Below are 9086 nucleotides of genomic sequence, written 5' to 3' on the forward strand. Positions count from 1 at the left end.
GTAAATATCAAGGAAATAGAAATTGGTGGCTAAAAATTAAATTGGTATTATCAGATTGATTTGTGGGCACATGCACAAAACAGTATGTAGTATGGATGATGTGTGGCTTTAATTGAATTTAGAAAAAGCTTCAACCTTCCTTTTAAATCTTTATTTTTTTATTTTATTTGTTTGCAAATTAAATAATGAGTGTTATCCTTTGTGTATGTGTTTGATGAATTGCTTGTTTCCGTAGTCTTTGTTTATTGTTTTGTGGTTCAAATCACTGACAATGTTTGGGCCTGGGCCTCCGGCTTCCAGTAATCACTCAGTGGAGAGGGGGTTACCCCGGTTCAAGTAATGATAATCAGGGATCCACAGAAGAGGTTAGGAGCCACTGCCTTACAACATCCAGTGTGGATCCCTGAACACCTTAGTCTCTTAAACACTTGGATTTCTTGTAGGAAACGAAAGTGGTGAATAGTGAAAAACACGGAATATTGTCTATATTATGCAGACTGTCAACCCCGAAAACCTTGTGAAGGGGACTGACTTAGGGAAGCGGGGGCTTAAAAAAAGATTGAGTAATAGGGATAACATTGACAGACAGTATGACAAATTATTTAAGTTTAACTACATGGCTGTTACATAAGTGTCTAAAGACATTAAAGAAATGGGAATACATACCACTGAGTGTAGGCAAATCAAACTAGTCAAGGTGACTCTGCTGCCCAAATTGTTGTATTCATTCAGATCACTATTTATTTACGTTTCACCTTCATACATCACAGGTTTTTATTCAGATATCTCATCATTCATTTGAAATAATATGAAACCTAGACAAGCTCTTCGGATGCTGGCTCGTCCTAATATTTAGGTTGAAGCCTACTAGACAGAACAACTGTCTGTTTGCAAAGACACATTGGGGAGATGCTAGAAGCTGAGCCAGAAATGCATTCTGCCCATTGCTTGCCATTTGGCTTTGCGTTTTCATACACATTTGAATTATTTTTTTCTCTGGCTTTATTTGTATTAGGCTGTCCAGTTTGAGTGAAGCATAGCCTGTTTACCAGAGCCGTGAGTGGCTCCTTGTATTCTTCCATGACTGCTCGCTTTTTGGGAACTCTTTCTTTTTTTGTGAAGCACTTGAAGAGAATGCACGTTGTAAAGCTCTCTGTCCTTGCATGCTTCTTCTCCTCACTGCCGTCTGCACGGATTCTGTAATGTGTCTTGTAGATTCTGTAGTCACTTTTACCAAGAGCCGTTTTGATTTTACCTCAGCTTTGACACTTTTTATGCATGAAAGTGTTTATTTTGTTTAGAGGTTGTTTTTCACAGAACATGCTTCACTAGCTGCCACAGCATGCCTTCCAGTGGGATGCCAGAGGAAGTCATTTTATTCTTACAACTGCTAAGATTTGTAGACCCGTTAGCCAGTGAAGAGGGCATGGCTTTATATTTTTTTGCATGCAAGCAAACATCCATGGCCTTTTTGTTGCTTGACCAGGAGCCTGAATAAGACAGTGTTTTCTGTTTTCACAGTTCTTAAAGCTGGTACTGAAATGTGTTCCTCTAACACGAAAATAAGCACCTTAGTACACATCAGGCACGGCCCGTCCTTTAGGACGGAGGGGCCACGCCCCCAACCTTTTGCCCTTCATGAAGAGTGTCTGTCAGGCTGGACAAAGGTCAGCCTGACAGACACTCTTCATGTTCAGGTCAGGGAGCCAGGAGCAGACATGAGCAATTTGCGCAGACTCCTGGCTGCCGGAACTGGACTTTGCTGGGCTGAGGAGGTCACAGCTCCTATGGGCGTGACCTCCTTGGCTCAGCAAAGGTGCCTCGAGGCCCTCCCCTGGGTGACGAGGAAAGCGTCACCCATTGACTTCGACTGGGCGCTTCATGTTTAAGCCCTGAAGCGCCCAGGGCGAGTGTCAATCAGTGTCACTTTGTCACAGAGTGGGATGGGGTCAGCAGTCTCACTGACCCCATCCTACTCTGTGACGAGGCTGGGACTGCTGCCTTCCCTGAGGGAAGGCAGCAGTCCTAACCCTCCTGGGACCTCCGAGGCTGAAGATAAGTGTGTGTGTGTGTGTGTGTGATGTTTTAAAATGAATGTTTGGTGCGTGCGTGCATGTTTGAATGTTATGAGTGTTGTTAATGGATGTGCGGACGTGCATGTTTGTGTGTGAAAGAATGAGTGTGTGTGAACTTTCAAAATGAATATTTGGTGCGTGCATGCGTATCTGTGTGTGAAAGAATGAGTGTGAGTGTGCTGCCCGCCCGCCCCCCTCCCTCCCAAAGCTGCCGGCCGCCACTGGTACACAAATTTTATTTCTTTGGAAAATATACTGGTACATTGCAGTAGTTAACGGTTCTATTTAGTTTTCTTTTGCATGCTTATTTACTGTGAGCAAACGTTCCTTTAATCTCGTGGAATGTGCTTTCCACTGCGTACAACACTTCAGCAAAAGTTGGATAGCTCATTTACTTTAATTTATTGTTTGAAAGTTGAATATGCTGAGTGCAGCTGTACGGCATTTAATACAAATAACCTTATAAATCCATACTGTTTTGTTTTCATAATGGTAGCTTTTTGTATTTTTAGAGAGGAATGCCCCCCCCCCATTTTTATCACAAAATTACTGGTACCACCCCTTACCAATACCCACCCCTACATTTTGGCTTACCGTTGATTGATAGATTAACTGTAAGACAATTTTATATATATATATAAATACACACACACTTACCTTAAATATACTTATCTTGCATGTTAAAGGCATCTTCGTGGTAAAGACTGTTTCCTGACTATTATTACTTTAGGACTGCATTTGTCTTGCACAAATTTGCAGTCTTCACCATATTATGTAGTTATAGTCACAAGACTACAAGTTCAAAATAATGTTTTTGCAGCATTCATTTTTTGGGCCAATAAATGCATACTCTATTAATAGCCCTTTTTGTTTTTTGGGGTGTTTGTTTTGTTTTCTGGAACTGAGAGCTTTAACAATTATTATATTGCGTGTGACCGAGCTGTAGCAAGTGCCTTGTTGGTTGATATGTATTTCTTATTCATATATAGTATAGTGTCATGTATATATATATATATATATTATGTTCGATGCCATGTGTGGCTGTAGATGCACATGCTCTGCATACTCCTACTATCTAGTGTTGGGTCTAGAGTGGTGCAAGTTGTTTTTCTACGAACAAGTCTTTCAAGTCACAAGATCAAGTGACTCCTCCTCTCTGCGATATTGCTCATAGGCATTGACCCTTTTGTTAGATTGTTTTCTCTCCGCCATTGGGTTTGGATGGGCGTGCCTCCACTTGGTTCTCTTCTTTTCTTATTGTTATGACAATATTGTTTTGATTGTGCATTTCTACTACCTGCTAATTTTTTCGGTTCGGGCTTTGACCAACTGCCCTTCGGGGTGTTGACACCCATCTCAGGCCTACCTTGCACGTGTCCATGCCATCGACGAAAATGTTCTTCTGATGGAACCAACAACTTTTCGTTTTTGTCTGCTACACAAAATATTTGCACACTGACCAACACCTCATGGGCAACCTCTGCCTTTCTCTCGACAGATTGCAAGGCCGACTGCATCTCTTGGAAGTCGTTCAGGTTGGAAAGACTCTTCGGGACCAGAAGGATCGACAACTTGAAATGACACAAATAGCATTGGACAACACTCCGGATCTCTTCTGGGAAGAACACGCTCTTTAGGAGGAAACTGGGGGGAGAAAGGAGCCTTCTCATTTGAAGGTAGCTCTGACTCATATGTGGAGCTCAGTATCAAGATGCAGTACTTATATTCTGCCCAGCTCATGAGTACTGTGGCCCCCGCTCTCCTTCCAAAGCCCTCCAAAAGTCCCCGCTACCACGTCGAGACTTCGCCAGGCTCCCCTCTGCCTCTTGGTTGTGGTCGGTACTGAAAGGCTGTCTCAGCCGCCCCGCCTTGGGGCCCGGAGCCTACGATTGCTACAAAGACTAAAGTCTCATTCTTGACCTCTGGCTCATCGGACCGAGAAATCGTTTTGATGTTGATCCAAACCTCAGCACCCGGAAGCTGCTTTCTTCAACCTCAGCTCTGACAAAAATTCATAGGGCCAGGCCTTTGGTACCGAAAGCCTCGGAGCCTAAAGACTCTGGCCAGACTTCCACCACTCCTTCACATCTGACCAGTCTTCCACCACCCCTTCACCTGTCGAGCCGAAAACTATACATACCAGAAGGGACTGGTTGCATTATTCCTCTCCTACACCTCCAAAGAGGAAGTTAACATTTCAGGAGGCCGTGGACATACCTATCCCTCCAAGGAAAAAGACAAGACCATCAGCCCGGCCTGTCACCCTTCTCCTCCACCACCATCACCTCCACCTCCTTCCTCTCCTCACACTCCACCACCACAATCCCCTATACATAAATCAATTGATGACACTCTTCAACGGTCTCCACACTCTTACATTTAGGAGCTTGGGGGAGCATTATGTGACAATGTGAGATTTTAATGATCTGGACTCCACCACTACCAATGATCCGGTCCTTTATCTGGCTCGCCCCTCCAGAAGATACCACATCTTATCAACTGGGTATCTCCAGAGCGGCAGCGTTCCATAATGTACAGCTCAATAAGAAACCAATAGAGCAGGACTTTTGATTTTGACACCCTTTCTTCAAACCACAGGGGCACTCAGTTCCTCCCCATGCTTCTTTGCATGACAAGACAAGCAGAGGATATATTCAAGGAGCCAGTCCGTTCTAGAGTAATCCCCCACCCCCATGGATATAAAAAACAAGGCAGCTCCACCAGATCCTCTCTTTATCAGGAATCAAGTTCCACCTGACCCACTAAGGTGAAAAACTACAGAATACAGATGAAGTACGCACAAATTTGTACTGCATTTACCATAATGCAATGGGGCCTTGTGCATGCTGGAGTGTAAGGCAGTGAGCTCCCAACTGTTTCTTGTCCACCTAACTGTTGTTGCCCCCACTACCGTAAACTGGAAAATAGTCAAGCCAATGGGAACTCTCCTCCTCCTGAAAAGGAGAGCAAATGCATTGAAGCTGCTGCGAAGAGGGTGGCAGCACAGGTCGCAAACCATTGGCGCATTGCCAATTAGCAGGCCCTTTTGGCCCGCTATAATCGGGCACATTCAGATGAAATGGAGGAACTGTTGCAGTACCTGCCAGAAGAACACCGCAAAAGGGGGCATCAGTTTGTCATTGAAGGAAAAATTATCACCAATAACACCATATGGTGCCCTCGATGTATGCGACGCAGTGGTCAGGGGTATAAACTCTAAAAAAGGCACACATGGTTCCAGTGTACTGGTTTCAACCCAGAGGTCCAGCTGCCAGTTTTAAGTATGTCCTTTTTTAAGGAGCGACTTTTTGGACCACAGTTAGATACTACATTAGACAAGATGAAGAAAGACACTGATACAGCTAGGGCGATGGGTGCATTACAAACTCCCACTCACAGGGGATCCTTTTGTCGCCCAGTCTGTAAAGAAACATACCAGTCCTCCTCCACGGATGCATCTACATCCCAACAAAAGGAACCTCAATCCTCATACACCAGAGATTATTTCAGAGGTTCCTTTAGATGGTCAAACAACATAGGGTAGAGGAAAGGGTGCTGCAACACAAGGCTCAACATCCACTGCAGAGCAGTGACTACTGTCACCTTGCCCCGACCACACAACACCTGTCAGCACTTCCACCCAGTCTGGGACACCATCACCACAGACCAATGGGTACTAGTCATTATCCACCATGGCTAATGTCTGGAGCTAGCTACCACAACTCCCAAGACCCCCGCACTCACAGATTATCACAGCAACACCTACCACTTCTCAAGCAAGAGGTCCAAGCCATTCTCCTCAAGGGGGCCATAGAACCTGTTCCTCTGCAACACCAAGGTTCAGGATTACACTCCCTGTACTTCCTAATTCCCCAAAAGGACGGGTCTCCCAGACCAATACTAGACCTGTGAACTCCAAACAAATGCATCCTATCACAACACTTCCATATGATTACTTGAAAGGCTGTCCAATCCACTTCTACAAAAACGACTTTATGACAACTCTAGATCTAAAGGTCATCTACTTCCACACACCAATACATTCTGTACACAAAGAATACATAAGGTTTATAGTAGCAGGCAAACATTATCAATTCAGTGTTCTTCCATTCGGGGGGCTACAGCACCTCGACTATACACAAAATGCTTAGCTGAGGTCGCAGCACATGTGCGAAGACAAAATGTCCTGGACAATTGGCCCATCAAAGCGAGTACACTTCAACAGTGCCAACAACATACTCAGATGACTGTGGATCTAGTTCACAAACTAAGGTTCACTATCAAGATGCCCAGACCTCAACTCCAGCCTCTACAAGTTCAACCTTACGTGGCAGCAATATTGAACACACCATTGGGGTTGGCATACCCCAATCCTTCTCACATTCAGAATTTTCAGACACTTCTTCCTCAGTTCCAGGAAAACGAATTCTGCACAGCAAAGAAAGTTATGCGTCTACTAGAGTTGATGGCTTCTTGCATCGCCATCGTTCCCCATGCGATAATACACATGTGTACGCTACCGCAGTGTAACTCGTAAGTGGTCTCAGTCACAAGATCACCTAGAACATCACACCAACACCACACCAACACAGTCACCGTTCTCTGCAGTGGTGGAACACCAAAACCCTGTTAACGGGGCGGCGTTTTCTGGACCTGTTCCTCAAATCCCATTAACAACAGACTCATGACGGATGGGTTGGGGTGTCCATCTGCAAGACCTGACAGCAAACGGTCTTTGGAATGCCAAACATCAATCTCTAAACATCAACTACCTGGAGCTCCAGGTGGTATTCCTAGCACTGAAAGCTTTCCTTTCTCACATCTCCCAAGGTTATCCAGGGCAGCATGGACAATATGACAGCCATGTGTTATTTACAAAAACAGGGAGGACACGATCTTTGCAACTATCACATCTGTCTCAGACCATATGGAAGTGGGATCTTCAACACAACATTGACCCTTGAGCAGAATACCTCCGAGGGGCGGGCATTGATTTTGCATACCTGCTTGGCAGGATGCAGAAACAAGTCCACAAATGGGAACTCCACTCGCAAGTCCTTCACTCATGCTTCTAAAAGTGGAGCTTCTCTCAGATAGACCTGTTCACCACAGCAGAAAATACAAAATGCCCATACTTCGCCTCAAGATACCCATACCAGCTATCCAAGGACAACACACTATGGATAACTTGGTCAGGGATATTTGCCTACGCTTTGCCGTCTATCCCTGTCATTCCATCTCTGGTTACGAGGCTCATGCAAACGTCTCTCACTATGATCCTTGTAGCTCCTACCTGGGCTCGTCAGCCCTGGTTCACAACACTCTAAGATCTCTCAGTAGTTCATCTTGAGAAGCTCCCCAACAGGCCAGATCTTCTTACTCAGAATTAAGGACAAATCCGACACCCAAACCCCAAATAGCTCAACCTAGCAATTTGGCTCCTGAGGTCGTAGTTTGATTACCTTCACTTGCCACCAGAATGAATGGATATTCTCAAGGAAGCAAGCCGACCAATCTCTAGAGCCTGTTGCACTGCAAAATGAAAATGTTTTGTTTCTTACTGTCAACTCAAACAAATTGATCCCATAAAAGCCACGGTACAAGAATATGTTTGCTACCTGCTTCGTTTGCAGAAAGCAAATCTGGTTTACACTTCCATACATTTACACCTGGCAGCAATAAGCTGCATATCTCCAAAATAGACATCATCGCTCACTGTTCAAAATTCTAGTGAATAAAGCTTTCATGGAGGGCCTCAAAGGAGTTATTCCACCTCAGGTTCATCCTGCTGCCTCCTGGAACCATAGCATTGTACTCACTAGACTCATGGGTCCACCCCTTGAGCCTCTTCACTCATGCCCACTTTAATTTCTCTCATGAAAGATGGCATTCTCAGTCAACACCACTCCACTCAGGCGTGTTAGTGAGCTCCAGGCATTAACCACAGAAGAACCTTTCTTCCAAATACATAGAGGCAAGGTGATTGTTCAAACTAATCCTAAATTGCTACCTAAGGTAGTTTCACCTCAATCAATCCATTAAACTCCCAGTTTTCTTTCCCCAACTAGATTTGTTTGCAGAAAGAGCTTTAGATACCTTAGCTGTCAAAAGAGCATGCATGTTCTACATAGATAGAACATAGATAGAACTAAAGCCCTCATTATGAGTCTGACCACCAGACTCGCGGTGGCGGTCAGGCCTCCACATTATGACCGTGGCGAAAGTGCCGCGGGCGGACTTCCGGAACCTCCACATTTGCGCTGGGCAAAACCCTGGCAGTGCCGGCGGTCTGAATCGGCCTGCTCTGGGGATTATGACCCCTGGAACTGCTTTACAGTCCCCAGACACTTGTGGCCATTGCAGTTTCTCTTTCTTTCTCTCTCTCTCTCTCTCTCTCTATATATATATATATATATATATTTATTTTTTTATATATATATAAACACACCCAGATTTAATTTACCTTTAGCATGGACATCGTTTCTTTTACACATACCTTTCCATTCACTCCTTTCTCACCCGCCTGCTGAAAAAATATCAAACAAAGGATTTGATGCCCATGCGCAATATCACAGAGAGTAGGAGTCATTTGATGTTGTGACTTAAAAGAAGAACAACTTGCACCACTCTGCACCCAACACTAGATGTCAGGAATATGCAGAGCATGTGAATCTACAGTACTGCATTCCACAAATAGATGCTTACAGGGTAAGTAACATAATCCATACATACACACACAAGATGTATTTATTTGGGACCTATTATACATTGGTCGATGGAGGAAAAAATAGAAAAATGTCAGGAAATGTATAAATGATGATCTGTGAGTGAAAAAATAAACTGAACCCATGATGTGAGTTTGACCAGTAGAGCGTCAGTAGGTTTACCCCAGAGGAAATGAAGATAGTACACTTTTGTAATCTGAAAGGACTACGAAGGCGACAGCCACATCACATGCAATGCTATTTACGTTTTATTAAAACAGTGAGTGACTGTTTAATGTCGGTTAAC

At 44.3% G+C, this 9086-nt stretch overlaps 1 pseudogene; it reads left to right on the forward strand.

The window, feature by feature from the left end:
- Positions 1-9086, forward strand: part of LOC138266183 (selenoprotein M-like) — a 34166-nt pseudogene that overhangs the window by 11937 nt on the left and 13143 nt on the right.

The sequence above is a fragment of the Pleurodeles waltl genome, chromosome 11, assembly GCF_031143425.1.
Source record: "Pleurodeles waltl isolate 20211129_DDA chromosome 11, aPleWal1.hap1.20221129, whole genome shotgun sequence".
In the NCBI taxonomy this organism is placed as follows: Eukaryota; Metazoa; Chordata; class Amphibia; order Caudata; family Salamandridae; genus Pleurodeles; species Pleurodeles waltl.